Source organism: Falco biarmicus, chromosome 9 (genome assembly GCF_023638135.1).
Source record: "Falco biarmicus isolate bFalBia1 chromosome 9, bFalBia1.pri, whole genome shotgun sequence".
Taxonomy (NCBI): Eukaryota; Metazoa; Chordata; class Aves; order Falconiformes; family Falconidae; genus Falco; species Falco biarmicus.
The window spans coordinates 23,519,881-23,536,059 of NC_079296.1; the positions used below are offsets into that span (position 1 = coordinate 23,519,881).

General features: G+C 39.4%; 1 protein-coding gene across 4 annotated transcripts in view; it reads right to left on the reverse strand.

Moving 5' to 3' along the window:
• ADD3 (adducin 3) overlaps window positions 1–16,179 on the reverse strand; it is a 103,665-nt gene that overhangs the window by 59,471 nt on the left and 28,015 nt on the right. For 3 of the 4 annotated variants that reach the window (XM_056351482.1, XM_056351480.1, XM_056351484.1), the window contains exon 2: window positions 7,705–7,749. The exons of the other annotated variant lie outside the window; for it this stretch is intronic. The gene's annotated coding sequence lies outside the window, so the exon portion shown is untranslated. The remainder of the gene's footprint in view (window positions 1–7,704; window positions 7,750–16,179) is intronic. 4 annotated transcript variants of the gene reach the window in all.

Genomic DNA, 16,179 nt, shown 5'->3' on the forward strand with positions numbered 1-16,179 from the left:
AAAATTTAATTTGCAAGAGGAGCTGCTTTTTTTTTTCCGTTTTATTTTCTTTGGAGAAAACCTCGACTTTTGAAAGATTTCTCCTTGTTTCTAAGAGATTCCTTAACTCCGCTATAAAATCCTACTTAGCTCTTGAAAATAAAAAGCAACAACAACAACGAAGTTGGAAGTCTTTGATAGACAGTATATATTTTATCCAACTTCCAATTCACAGTCTTTAAAGAGCTGCTTTACTACCTGCAAGCTTCAACTTCCTTACAACAACCACCCTTACAACTAGCAAAGGCAGAAGACTGGCATGGGAGCTTGGGAGCTGCAGCGTTCAGTTCTCTGGCTCAGTGAACTTTCAGTTCAGTCACATAAACATACTTATGGAGAGCCAGGTAAGAACCAGCTCTGCTATCCCAGACCCCCTATTCCAACATACCAAAAGTGACATTGATGCTTTCTGAAGACACCGCCTTCTGCAAGCTTGAGACTCGTATCAACAGGCTTCTTCCTTGAAAACACTAATGAAATTATCTCCTTCTGTACCTTCATGGTAGCAGGTTACTGCTCCAAACATCAAGAATATTTGTTCTATGCATTATAACCAGGATTGGAACTCGTGAGTTACAGTATGTTTCATATTTTATTTTATTTTTTTAAGAAACATATTCAAAGACTGCAAACAAAGGATTTCATGGTAGTGGCATTAAATGGTAACATTTGGGGGCTTGACTGCTTTAGCTTATTAGAAGAATTAACTAAAGGTACAACCTATGTCAAGTATAAAAGGTCTATTGCCATCCTTACAGTTAAAGTAATCACCACTCACTAATTTGTGTAGCTGCACTAGTGTTCATCCAGAAGCATGGATAAATTGAACTTAAAATTTAAAGAACTAATTACAGGTTGCTCCAATTCCTTGAACAGACAAGCTTCAAATGGAACCATTTGACATGAAACCCTACATATCTCTACATCAAGGTGTAGAGACTTCACAACAGCAGCCGCTGTCAACCACTGAAAACAATTCCCAAATATGGATCATAAAGAAGACAGACTCGGCACTTACACTGTTAGCAATTTTTTTTACCCCCAATCCCTGCCCTTCAACCAAGCTCTCCCCAGTATAAAGATGATAACACAAATCACGTTTCCTAGCACTCCTAGCTGATAACCAGCAGAGACTGTAGAGTTGGGAGGTCTCAGTTAACAGCAGAAACCCTTTAGAAGGAACACAATTAAGACAGCGTCAGCTGCAAATAACTTGGCTGTGTTAGGTTAATATGATGTCAAGGTACACAACTAAGCCAAATCTTAAAACTAGCTGTATATTTAACTGATTTTTTTCCTATGAAGAGTCACTGATCATTAGCAGACAGAAAAAAACCTCATATTACTACAACTGAACTGTTAAGAAGTAAATCCAGCTTCAACGGAGGGGAAACAAAAAGCTGTGTGTTTATTAAACTGAGTTCTAAAATATCAACATTGCTAAGGAGGTCATCGTTACTGAGTGAAGTTCAATGACTGAAGGAGAAAAAAAAAAATTGTAAATCCACAAGCTGTTGTTGCAAGTCAGTCAGTATTGAGCAGGAGATTCAAGGCTTGTAACTACTTTGGAAAAAACACAGGTTTTAAAACATTTATTCTTCATTCACGCCACTCAGCTGATGAGTAAAGCCAAACCAGAACAGGTTGGATAAACACCCAATAATCTCCACTGTAAAGTTAAAGTGATAAGCTGATACACATCTAGGTACATTTTTATTTTTTTAATGCTTACAAAGATTCAGCACTTTTAAGCCATGAGGGACAGACTTACTCCTAAACTAAGAAGCAATTAAAAAATTTAAGTACAACGTGGTAGGGATAGGGTGACACATTTAAACCCATTTTGTTAATAGTTAGAATGCTAGCAAAATAGAATGATTTTTCCTTTTAGAAACAATATTGAATTTTAAGCTAGATCCGTTCTCTTGTAGTTATAAGCTTACTGATTTAAAATATGCCAGTCTGCAATTCTGAATCAGCATTTTCAGCTTTAATTCCAGCATCACATAAAGAGCTGAAAATCTGATCACCATGTCACAAGCTACTGATTAATTATATCAACTCTTTTTTTCAGCGCTGTTCTTCATTAATTCATAATTAACAGGATTTGGTAACACAATCTGTACTACTAACTTTTAACAGCCTGATCATGTCAACTGAAAAAGGACAAGTTTTTTAGTTGGTGAACTCCAGAGCTCCAGTGCTTCTCTCACATGCTCAGCAGCACCCACTCCCTACAGTTCCTGCTGGACATACCCACCAAGCTCCTCCAACCCCTGCTACAATCAGACACTTTACACAAATGCTGTCCTCTTCCTCCTCCTACCTCACATGACACCGCTTTATCACACAGACCAAGGAATTTGACATGATTAAGATACAGAAGCTTATCTGCTGCCAGCAAACTGTTTCCATGATAGGGGCATCGGAAAGGGAAAGGGAAAATGGCAGAAAGCAATCCAACACATTTTAACATGTTCCAGGCACTTGGGTCGAGGTGGGGGGAGGCAGCAACAGCAAGTCATTATTTTAATGTGATTAAAATAACGGCTTCAAAAGATATGCTGGCTGGAAAATTCTGAATGTCTTTTCCTTAAATCCGTAACAGACTTAACATCTACGGAAGTTCTGCACAAACCCAAGTATTAGCAGCACGCCTGAAGAAGCAGAATCGTTGCTTGAAGTGCCCTATTCAGATTTTTAAAGGCTGCATGATTTTGGATAAGCTCTCCTTACTACTATGGATCACTGAAGTAGCAGCAATTCTGAAAGTATCCTAGGGTAATGTTTTCCTGTTTTACTTTAAAAGCTTCCTCAGCTATTAAGCTCTCATCTTCCAGCTTTCCATCACAGCGAGAGAAGCAGTGCAAGTGCTCCAGCTTAATCTGCTCATGCCAAAGAAACTTTCGTTTTGGCTCTTTTGAGACAAGACAATCATCAGCCTAGTGCTGAGGATACAGAGAACCAGGTTCTACTTTGTAAGGGCAATCTACATTGAGAATTACACGTTTTTAAAATAATAATTAAGAACACAATCAGCCACGCAACACACACACATCTGTAATAAAGCAACAGGAGCAACACACAAAGCAAGTGCTTTTTCAGGAGAAAGGCAACAACTGTAGGAACGTTGAACAGGATCTCTGTTTGTCTTTTTTTTTTTTATATTCTCTTTGATTACTTTAGCTTGCACAATATGTTATCCCACATTGTATTTCATTTGTTTATGAGTATCTGGGCAGAGTTCCAGTGCTTTGATGCAACTGGTCACAGTGAACAGCTCAGTTCAGCATGAACACTACCACCAGCAGGGAAAGGTGGAGGAGATACAGCACCATTGTCACGTCCAGTACAGGACAAAGTCGAGACCAGCCAAGCAAACAGGAACTGAGTTCCATGAAGTCTCTTCACCTCAACAGGAAAGAAAAAGTCTGACAAATGGAGGACTCTAGAAAAATATAATAATTTTCATGATTAATGCAGTTATCTTTTTCTAATCTGCATGAGAAAAACGCAGAGTACAGATACAGTATGAAAAAATATTACTGTCTGCAACTACAAATATTTAGCAAGAAGATCAAAGTCAAAGACTCAGGCTTTTCTGCATTGAAACTTCTCATGCTAGGAACAAAAAAAGCTTCAAACCAATTCACAATAGAGAATAAGGTATCAGATAACATGATTTTATGAAACATGCATGAGCCCAACTGTATGTTTAATTTTGGTTTGTTATTAGACTGCAAGACCAACTTCTTTTGACAAGTATTTACTGGAAACAGGCATTTAAGGCAGAAATACACTTGTATCACATATTCTGCTTCATCATTCATGTAGGATTGTCTAGAATCAATGACATTTGAAGAGTCCCACCAGTGTGACTGAAGTGGCACCAAATAAAAGAACAAACTGACCAAAATAAGAAGAAAGTTTTCATAAGACAGACCATGGGGCTCAGAGAGGACAATAAAGTTACATATAACAGGAGGATTGCAGGCCTCTAGGATGCTGAAGTATGGTTCCACCAGGGCTGGTAACTGACAGATGACAGAGAATATAATCTATGTTTACATGAAATGCCATATATTCATGAGTAAACACTTATTAAACAGTTCCTCTTATCAAGCCTTGGAAGGGGTGTGCCTAAACAGATTTCAAGCCCATGTTTACCTCTCTTCCTCCATTTTCAAGCCAATGTTTACCCCAGTTCCTCCTTGCTGGATGGGAAAGGTGAGGGATGGTAGGAAAATGGAGACAAATATGTTGAAAGATACACTGGGGAGAAGGGGGGGGGAAAAAAGAAAAGAAAAAAAAAAGAGGAAAAAAAGGCACTCAAGAGCATGCTTAAAAGTCCCACAAACAACATCTAGCCTCTCTCTAGGCTTAGAAAATCCAGGGGCTGAAAAGCAACAAAACTACAGCAGCTTGTTTAGAAAAATGACCCTCAACAGGGCTACTACAGTCATCCTGCAAAATAGATATGCCCCCATAACACATGTGTGTGTTGGGACAGTAAGGACTGACACTAAGTAAGGTAGTTTGGGTCAACTTTGGTCAATTCTACATTGGTAATATGCAAAAATACTTCAGTAACCGTCCTACTCTGCCCTACCTTGACCTCTTTGTCAGTACTACATGCAAGGGGATTTTAAAAGTCTAATTTCTAGCAAAAAGAGTAAAGCTATCTGGGACATGGAATGTTTCATATCAGAGAAAGGCATTAAAAAAGCATTTAAAAAAAAATCAACTTTACAAACTTGCTGAATCTTAAAGTAGAGTTTTATGAGATAGTTTCAGAAAATGGCCCCAACAGGTCCCTTGAATGTTTTAACAGTTCAAAGTCTGAGCCCCCCCTCACACAAACCATGTGGGACAACAGAAGCTGAAGGGAACGCAGCCTGCCCAGCAGCAAAGAGTCAACACCGAATTTCATTTAACCTGGTGAAATGGTTGGGGGTAATGCAGCCAGCCTCTCTACATTTCAGGGAGAGCTTGGGGTTTTGTTTCTGTTTGGGGAGAAGGATGTTTGGGATTTTTTGGTGTGCTTTTTTTTTTTTTTAAGAAAAATCAATTCAGGTAATATATTTAAACACAGATTTAGATTAATCTTCAACCTTACTGTATTTTTGTACCATTTGCTTTTAGACTATTGCTTAGACAGAGGAGGAAATAAAAATGCAGTCATTTTACCATATTCTCCCGTTATAATGCATGCACCAGATTGGAGTTATTGAATAAGCTCATAAACCCCCAGGTTACATTCTTTTTCATCTGCAGCCTTGCCTTTCAAGTGAGCACTACTCTTATTAAAAGGACCAGAGACTGTCCTCAGGCATACCCTGTCTTTGAAGATGAAGCCCCAGCTACATTTTATGGAAAAGACCACTCAGGTCTTACCTTCACTAAACTGCACAGCGGGTTTAAACAATTACGCAAGACAGTGGACTTTGATTCCAGGCTCCTCTTACTCAGTCTCAAGTTTTAAAAATAATATTTTCTTTCTGCTAGGGCAGTCCTGAAATAAATGTTCCAAACAGTGATGATCCAAAGGCATTAAAGAAAAAGTTACAGCTTAAACAGCGTGACACAGATTATGAATAAAGAAACCCTTCCCATATGGAAAAGTTTTAGAAATTTGACATTTCTTTTCAATATGTGTTAATCAGAAAGACAGTAGTGAATTCTGACTGCTTCAGAAGAGAATCAAAATCTTGGGATATATTACACAAAAGAGCAATTGCAAAGAAGGAAGAACAATCTTATAGTTTCTTTTAAAACTTAACTATTAACAGTATTTTCTTAAATGGCTGGGAAAGTCTGCAGTTTGGAGCCAGCCACATGTTACTTATCAATGCTTCAAATGCAGGGTGAGTAAGAAAGGCCATGTCTGGTTCCTTTTGCAATAGGGGAAAATCTCTTTTGAAGTCTTTGAGGGACTGATGGGGGAGAAAGTGTCAGGAAAAGGGTATGACAGGTTTTGCACAGTGAGGGGCAAAAAAAGCCTGAAGTAAAATCTCTTGTCTAAACTGGGCAAAGAGATAGAAACCTCTCCTTCAGCACTGGAGTCGTCAGATAAAAAGTCTGAGACTCTTGTATCTTTTTTCCAGCGACACATGAATTCCTTTTTCTGCTTTTTGCCAGCTTCTCATCTTACCAAAAGCCTGCAGGAGAGGCCAGTCCAGCACCGAAGGGGACACAGCCATGCTGGGGCTCCATGTACAGTAGTCAGTTTCCCAAGATCCCAGGAAAACAACTTGTATTTTAAACACCCCAAGCATCACAAAAGACTTCAATTTAAAGGTGGAAGTTATCATCTGAATGATCTTAAAGCAAAATTTAAAGGATCACGAAATTATTCTGTTTCTTGAAACAAAAGGCATTCGATGAACATCACTGCCAATATCACTGTTTTGCTCTGGGACAGGATTTCTCTCCTGTATTTACTATTCTGCGCAAGTAACTAACCTAAAAAATTCCACATTGCCTGCAGCATAATCATAATTATCCATCGGCAGGTTAAGAAGTAGACACATTTCGTTTTTACCAGCACTGTAAGTTGCTCTGCCCTTCTAAATTCCCATACTGTTGAAAACGCCAATCAAAACCAAAACTCGTTATTTTTCTCATCAATCACAAAAATAAATGTTTGATATAACTAGTCTCCAAAAGCTGCATTAAAAGTAAAAATTTGAGAGGTTAATTCCATACCAACTGTATTCATAGCTGTAGCAAACTGCTTTTGCATGTATTGCATGAACAACCTACACAGCAGAAGACATGCAAACTCAGCGTTAACTCAACAGGGCAGAAAGCTCCAGTTCACTACCCTCATTGCCCACAAGTAACAGTTTCATGCACTCTTTGTGGAAGAAAGAAGCTCAGCGCTGTTCAATTTGAAGTGCACAGAAGTATGCAGTAAACTTTTATTAATAAAAGCCACCGTTTTTATATTTTGATAATGTGATAATGAATACTATCCCCTAGGATACATAATAATAAATACTATCCCCTGTGATACAGAAGTCTCTGAAAGAAAATTTCCTTTAGCATGTCTGACCAGGAGGTCTGGTACCTACAAACAGTAATCCTGTTGCAGTTTCTGAACTCTAATGGTGAAAATAAATATTTTTTGTACAACCCTCAACCCTGTTTTGTTACCAAAACAGGGCTCTGAATTGGTTAGTGTCAGGCTACAAATAGGAAACAAACTGAACATAAATAACGTGCTGAGGTCTGCTAATTACTGTGATGATTGTCAAAGCTGCTAGTACCAAATTCACTCATCTTTGATGGTACTTATCAGCTGGTCATTGTACCCAGTTGTACAAATAGGTAATATCCACCTCACTGTGGCTGGAACTTTCAGGACGACTCTATATCCACACACATAAGAAATTTCATTACATATTTAGAGTAAATATTATGCACTATTACTCAGACTTACACACACACACCAAAGCTATGTTACAGTTTCATCCCATGAAAGTATTTTGCACAACATTAATGAGATCAAAGTAATTGTGGATTTTTTTTGTCTGTGCTTTTTAGTAAAACCACTTTAAAGTGGCAGTTTGCTGATTCAGTTCCCCTCCTCCTCTTTAAAATCATTACACTAAACGACGAGCAACAGCACAGCCAAGAATTCAGACAGTAAAGTATTTTAACTACCTTGAATTTTTCCACAATTCTCCTTGCTCTAGTAATGTAGTTGACCTGTAAAACAGAAGAAAGAGATTACTGATTCCTGGTAGGCTTTTCAATATTACTAGAATATACTGTACACTTAAAACTTACAAAAGCATTAACACAACATTCAGTTTCTTGAAATCTTTTTCAGAATATTTAATGGAATTACATTTTACTTTGTTAATATCACACTTTTTTCATATACAAAAAAATCTCAAAGGGAAGTCTCACTTAAGAGCGCCTAGTTGGGAACCTCATCATTTTGCCTCATGCACACTGGGGTACAAATCATACGTAAAATCCAGTCTACCTACTGAATTTTTAAAATGGAGCATAACAGCCACAACCCACAGTTCCTCTTCTAGCCCAGCAGAAGCTGAACTCTAGAGCAGCTGCTATGCTGCTGAGCAGGCAGGCTCTGGTCCAGTGGGGAGCCAGGGAAAGGAACACAATACCTCTCTTTGAAGGTTGACAACTGCTGGTGAGCAAAGTTCATAAGGAAACAACCGCCTTGCTCTGACCCTTTCCCACCACTGAGCAGCTATGGGTTTTCCTCTTGCCTTCATCTTCTAACATGAAAGTAAAATGAATAAATAAAGTAGCAATTGTTCTATCGTCTTTTGTCTTCTCAGTCTCTGAGCACAAGTTGTCTTCTATCAAACTTGACAAATCTATTTCTATCATCTTCCCTTTTCCCTCAACCACTCCTCCAAGGAAAAGCAGTTATTCCCTGGGGGCCAGGGGCCAGACTCTTTGATTTCATACATGCATACAAAACATATGTTACATTTTCTTTTCTAAGATCTATACATTGCAAATTAGACATTTTATGCATTGTGAAAACACTAAGCTCAGCCTACCATCAGGCACAGGCAGTACTTCTCACCAACTTGTTAACCCATTTTTACTTATCACATTGTAACAGCCCCTTTCAACCATCACCAGCTTTTTCCCTTTTAATCTTTCATGACTACAATACAGTATCCTCAAGCATTACTGTTTAGGTCTTCTTGGTATGTACAAATATTTCACCAGTTTCAACAATTCAGCAAGCTGGCTATCCCATTCCCTATCACCGCTAAAAGCTGGATTATTCAATGTTCTGTATGAATTTCAGCAGTGAAGAATTGATTTCCAAAGAACTAATGTGCACAAAAAGCAGGCAAGTAGAAATACACAAAATTGCTGTAAGGCATTATTCTCACAAGATACTCTGAAGCAAAAAACAAAACTTCCAAGAGAACCATGGTTAAAATAAGATGTTGCATGTGTGCACAAATTGCCTATTTCCCTGAATTACTTTGTTACAGAAGCTCAGTTCCTTGCTCACTTGAAATATATATGTTGCCATAAACATGGCATTATTTTCAGCAAGTTTGTATTTAGGAATGAACAATGTACTAATACAGGTAAACAGCCATAGAACTATTTCATCTACTTTCAGATCTGACAAGAATACAGATTTAGGAGACAGAACTGGCTCTAGCCAGGTGCTCTGCATGGGGCTTGGGCATATTTGCTTATTTTGCTGTCCTGCCAACTGCTCCCTGGCAGAGCATACAAAGTGATGGCAGTGACTGGGGAAAGAGGAGGAAATGTATTGGCATCAAAAAGTCGTGTTAGATCAGGAGCCCTCCACAAAGTCAGGAATTTAAACACTTTAACGTGACTGTTTATTCTTGGCATGAGTACGATTTATTTTTCATCTACTTCACACTGTTAGAGATAAGGGAACGCTATTTCTATGCAAGTTCCCGATACATTATTTTAAGCCTAGCCAGCACCCGCAAGAAATCCCATCTTGCAGGCTAGCAGCTATTGTTTCTAGAAGGTATTGGTAGACCACTCTTAGACATGAAAATTCAATATTCTTTCCAATCTTGACAGCTCTGGGTACAATAGCACTGGTTGGCAGAATGTAGAGGCACCCACTTATTATGGCGTTTAACACTACTTTATTTCCCCCGGAGCTGTACAGCACCGCTAGCTCCCATAGGGACCAGGGTACCCCCAGGCAAGCTACGGCTACCTTGCTTGGCTGTGTCCCCATCTCTGGGCACTGGAGACCCTACAGCTCTCAGCAAAAGAAGGGAGTGGGGGAAAGACCTGAAGCCAAGAACTGTAACACTCCAAACATCATACAATTCTGAGAAGATTTTTTCCTGCCCTTTGTCACAAATGCTTTGCTACAACCCCTTTCTTCTTTACATCCCTTCTCACTAGTATCGCTCAACGCATTTTCACAAGCTCTTGCTCCCTCCCCAATTCAAAAATCTCATTGTCAAAGAAATCCCAACAAAAAAAACCTTGACAATTGTGAAACTGCTATGTTTGGTGCCATGACCTAATTCACTCTGCTTAATTCATCGGGGTCTTTTCATCCCATTCTATCCACCCCTTGAGTGTAAGCAAGAAACTCTGACCTAGGCAGTGGCCAGCAGTTGTCTTCACTACACTTAACATTGTTTAGGCCATACTTTTAGCTCTTATTTAGTAATTAAATGCATCTATGGCCAAAATAAAAATCATACATCCAGTAACAAAGGATGCAGATCATACCAATTCTGGGGAAAAAAATCTGAGAAGAAATAACAGTCGTGCAGTGAAGAACCAACTCAAAGGCAGATTAAGGAAAATATTAACTGGAAGACATTCTTGGATAAACAAATTAGGAAGAGAGATTGATTTTAACTGAAGACATGACAGCCGTAAGACAAATATTGAATATGAGCAGCTTCAAAAAAAAGGAATACATCTGAATAAATGTATGTCAGAAATCAGACATAGTATACAAATCCTAACATGATATTGAAAATGCAAGTACAAATTAAATGTTAAATGAGGGTTTCAGCCTGTAAGACAAAAGGATTTGTATTTCAGAGATAACATTTCTCTTCTTGAGTATTAAAGTGCCACTTGGTTATTTGAGAGCTAGCTCTCCCCCACTCAGAGAAGCAACATTTTAGAGCTGCATCCAGAAACTATGAGTAATCACGATGACAGACAGTCAAGGAACTGATGGGATATCCCAAAGAAACATGTCCTGGAATGAAAATATGATCATCTTCAACTACTCATACTATAATGACTGATCAAGCATGTATAAGGAAAATACACTTCTGGTTTGAATCCAGATCTTAAGCATAAAAAGTAAAGCCCTAGTAAATATTTAAGAGAATTTTAAGTTCCAAACTGAAGAGCTGGCAGCTAATATGTTGTTTTTTTTTTTAAACAAACAAAACCATCAAAAGATTGTGCAACTCTAAGAGTCCTTAAGGAAACAATTGGGAATTTTTCATAACGTGGTATTTCCTTATACCACTGACCACAGAAATGCAAACAGTTCCACCAAACAGAGATTTCTTCATTGGAAACAGCTGACAATCTAACCATGTTTCCATCTTTTCCACTCTCAGTGCTCAGCATACAAAATAGATGATATAATGGGATACAGAAGTGCCGTACCAGGGCCACAGGATATCTTTACTACAACTCAGCACCTGAAAGGCTTTACAAGAATATATTTCCTGAGGGAGAGAGAGCAAACTTATGTTTAATTAATCGAGCATCTTTGCCTAATATATTTTTCTGCTGAGATTTCTACTACTTTGTTGATTTCCCCAAAATGCTGTCAGGTTCCTTATCAACTAGAAACAGACCCCTAGCCTCAACCATAACTCGTATCAGTCACAAGACTCAGTTCTGCAACATTCCCTTCCTGACAGTAAGGCAGGTGATGCTAGTGAGGAGCACTGGCACAAAACCATGGGTTGTTACTCAACTTGTCAGGTGGAAAAAAAAAGGTAGTACTACTGGTAGTATAGCCTTCGTACCTTATACAATATACCCCATGTTAGTCTAAAGAATAGATCTCCTCATCAGTTTCTCCATTTGGGATTATTATTTGAGCAATGCCAACCAACACTGACTACCTCCAAAGCAAGCTGGAAATGTTGGTGTAATGTGATGGGCAATAGCACTCTTGGCACTCTCAGACTACCTTCACACCCTGCACGAGGAGACCAAGAATCAGAGATATCCCAAGGAAAAGGCAAGACAGGCCTTATAAAAGGGACTTCATTCTCTTGACAGCTAATTACCAAGTAACTATGATGGAGAAAGCAATTTACAATCTGTGCTGAGCTTCATGCTGTGAATACAAAAAAAAAAAAGAAATGAACATAAGCCATGGTAAAACCAGAGAGTATTGTCAGAATTCAGGAAGGCACCAGGAATGCTATAAGGTGCTAATCATAGGCACCCTGACAAACATCTGTCATTACAAATTTGCAACTCAATTAAGCCAAGATTTTAATCAGGGCTACAACTTTACTTAATTCTCTCCATTGCAGCTGAAGGAAAGCAAGGGGAATAAGTCATAAAAATAGAGCAAAACTGAAATGTGCTACAGAGAGACCAAATTGTTTTCAGAAGGAAAAAAACAAAACAAACAAAACCCATGAAAGACAAAGCTTTATGGAGTTAGTGTGCCAAACAAGTAAAGAATTTTGCATGGTAGAAAAGACAAATGTCTTAACTTCAGATAGAGACATTAAAAGACTTTGCCTGTGTGGAAGACTGTTTACAGTCTTATTACCCTGGTAGTCAAGGAAACCACTCTTAGAAGATTTCAAATTTTGGAGTTCCCCTTTTAGGACAGAACATGGAAAAATTCTCCACATTTGTCAAAAAAAGATAATGGGATACTGATCTGGTGTCCCACATGAGGATAAACAGGGCCACAAGGCTTTGACAGCACACTTGTCTCAATGGCACTGCAAAGGAAGAGGTCACCCCCATGACCAAAACGTGCCTATACTATGCTTTTAATCTTCTGAGGTAATAAATGATAAATCAGCCATTGCAAGTCTCCCATAATATTTTCACATACAAGACCATTTACCAGGAGTTAAATGGTTTTCAACTAAAGCCCTAATAGAATTAAATCTGGCCAGGGTCATCAAGGACAACAAGAAAAGCTTCTATAGGTGTGTTGGTGTAGATGCAGACCCTTTCTGGAAGGAAACAGGAGACCTGGTTACCCAGGACTTGGGGAAAGCGGAGGTAGTCAACAATTTTTTTTACCTCTGTCTTCACTGGCAAGTGCTCCAGCCACACCACCCACATCGCAGAAGGCAAAGGCAGGGACAGGGAGAATGAAGAGCTGCCCACTGTAGGAGGAGGTCAGGTTCAAGACCATCTAAGGAACCTAAAAGTGCACAAGTCCATGGGACCTGATGAGATGCATCTGCAGGTCCTGAGGGGAGTGGTGGATGAAGTGGCTGACCCACTATCCATCATATTTGACAAGTCACGGAAGTCCAGTGAAGCTCCCACTGACTGGAAACAGGGAAACACAACTTCATTTTTACCAAGGGAAAAAAGGAAAACACAGAGAACTACAGGCCAGTCAGTTTCACCTCTGTGCCTGATGAGTTCATGGAGCAGATTCTCCTGGAAACTATGCTAAGGCACATGGAAAATAAGGAGGTCATTCATGACAGCCAGCGTGGTTTAACTAACAGCAAATCATGCCTGACAAATTTGGTGGCCTTTTGTGACAGGGCTACAGCACTGGTGGATGAGGGAAGGGCAACTGACATCATCTACCTGGACTTGTGCAAACCATTTGACACTGTCCCACGCGACATTGTTGTCTCTAAACTGGAGACACACGGATTTGACAGATGGAGCACTCAGTGGATAAGGAATTGGGTAGATGACCACACTCAAAATGTTGCAGTCAACAGTTCAATGTTCAAGTACAGACCAGTGACAAGCAGCTTTCCTCAGGTATGGGTACCAGCACTGTTTAACATCTTTGTCAGTGACAGGGACACTAGGAATGAGTGCACCCTCAGCAAGCTCACCAACGACACCAAGCTGAGTAGTACAGTCAACATGCTGGAGGGAAGCAATGCCATCCAGAGGGACCTTGATAGGCTTGAGATGGGCCCATGCAAACCTCATGAAGTTCAACAAGGCCAAGCACAAGGTCCTGCACCTGGGTCAGGGCAATCAAAGCACAAATACAGGCTGGGCAGAAAATGGATTGAAAGCAACCCTGAGAAAGACTTGGGGCTGTTGGTGGACAAGAAGCTCAACACGACCTGGCAGCGTGCATTTGCAGCCCAGAAAGCCAACGGTATCCTGGGCTGCATCAAAAGAAGGGCGACCAGCAGGTCAAGGGAGGTGATTCTCCTCTTCTATTCAGCTCTCCTGAGACCCCACCTGGGGTACTGCATTCAGCTCTGGGGCCCTCAGCATCAGAAGGACATGGATGTGTTGGAGCAAGTCCAGAGGAGGTCACAAAGATGACCAGAGGGCTAGAGCTCCTCTCCTAGGAAGACAGGCTGAGAGAGTTGGGGTTGTTCAGCCTGGAGAAGCGAAAGCTCTGGGGAGACCTTATAGCAGCCTTCCAGCACCTTAAGGGGACCTACATGAAAGCTGGAGAGGGACTTTTTACAAGGGCCTGTAGAGACAGGACAAGGAGTAATGCCTTTAAACTGAAAGGGGGTAGATTTCGATTGGGTATTTAGGAAGAAATTCTTTACTGTGAGAGTGGTGAGGCAGTAAAATAGAACAGGTTGCCCAGAGCAGCTGTGGATGCCCCATCCCTGGCAGTGTTCAAGGCCAGGCTGGATGGGGTTTTGGGCAACCTGATCTAGTGGAAGGTGTCCCTGCCCATGGCAGGGGGGTTGGAACTAGACTATCTTTAAAGTCCCTTCTAACCCAAACCGTTCTATGATTCTGTGAGTTACTGAACAGGAAGCTAAACATTTCAAGATAGGCTTTATTTGAACTACTGCATCTTTATCTTTTCTTTCTAAGAGAGGTACACAAAACTCTCAAAGCACTGACCTTCCAAAGCACACTCTTGGTCTTGGAGAAATCTGCTTTTCTAAAGTTACAAACATATGAAGCCTCCCCTCCTTTTCAGAGGATACTGAAGATCTAAACATAAATTATACAAAGCAGCAGCTTGGTTTAATTACAAATAGTAAAGCAAAAATTTTCCCAATTATCTTAAGTAGATAAGAAAAAAACACATCAGCTGATATGCCAGTCTGTGCTGAGATTTAGAAGACTGCTCAAAACCTATCAGCATCCTAGAGAAAAACATACACCAAAATATTTTCAATTTAATCTTAGTGAGGATACTATAGAGAACTACCCAGACTCTGCAGGCTGTAAGGCAAGGCAGTAGTTAGAGCACACCACATATTTCCACAATTAGAACATAGTAATATCAAGCTATGCAAGAAATGATTTGCTAGTTTTCATTAACATGTACGGTTCATTTTTATTTTTTCCTACAGTTGTTGCACCAAGATGCATGTTCAGAATGGCAAGAAACTACTAAGCAGAGTCTATGTAACATTTATATTCAAGTTGAACTGGCACCACAATCAGTGGAAGCTTTTTTTTTTTTTAAGGAAGCAAAGATTAATTTTAGAGAAATGTTACAAATCAAAGCTATTGAAGAATATTTGAAAAGCTTTAATTACAGCTTCTGTCTGAACTAAATACATACGAAAATGAACATGCTCATTCACTATTACCATAGGGTTTACAGTTTATAACAACACCTGTTATTCCATTTTACTTTTGTCATCTGATAAATCCCACTACTGAAGGCTCAATGCTCAACAATCCAGTGTTGTGAAGAATATAGCTGCTGTCTGGTATCTACTCTAATTACTGTTTCTCAGCAAGTTTATAAGAGTAGTTTCAAGTGGGGTATTTTAAGTACTGCATTATTAATTTTTCATATAAATACAGTCCAAGCAGTGGGAAATGGCAGTTTCAGAATTCATCTGAATGGCCTTAAGGATCCAGATGCGTTCTGTACAGTTCTGCAACAGGCATCCCAACTGGCATCAGGAAAATAATTTCAGCATTACATACTTCTACTCCCTTTGCCTACTTAAAATGAAATCCCTACTGAGATCAGCATTAGTCAAGCTGTATTCATTCATATTTGTTAATATATTGCATCTCTTTCAGTGACAGGTACTTCAAGCCACACAAAATACAAACACTAACCATGGCTTCAAAAAGCCTGTCAAGGGGAGGTGAACAGTGGTCCTTTAACTTTCATCATGAAAAATGAAAAAGCGTATGTTAGAGCTATACACAATACATTTAAGCAAAATGATTTTCAAGCTATGTCCAAGGTTTGGGTAATTGTAAAGAAAAAATCCCACTTAGCATCTTCCTATTGCTGTTTAATGCCCCTGAACTTGCATCCTAATCTTTTTCCCTCTCTAGGTTTTTTGGGTTTTTTTTTTTTTTTTGGTTTGGGTTGTTGTTTTTTTTTTTTCACACTCCACATATATTCCAGTATTCAGACTCTTCAGATTTTAAATCTCTCCTGGAAGAAAATTATAAAAAGAATAATGTATCTTGCATTTCTTTTTTAAAAAGAGAAGGAAATGTAAAAGCCCGACATTACTC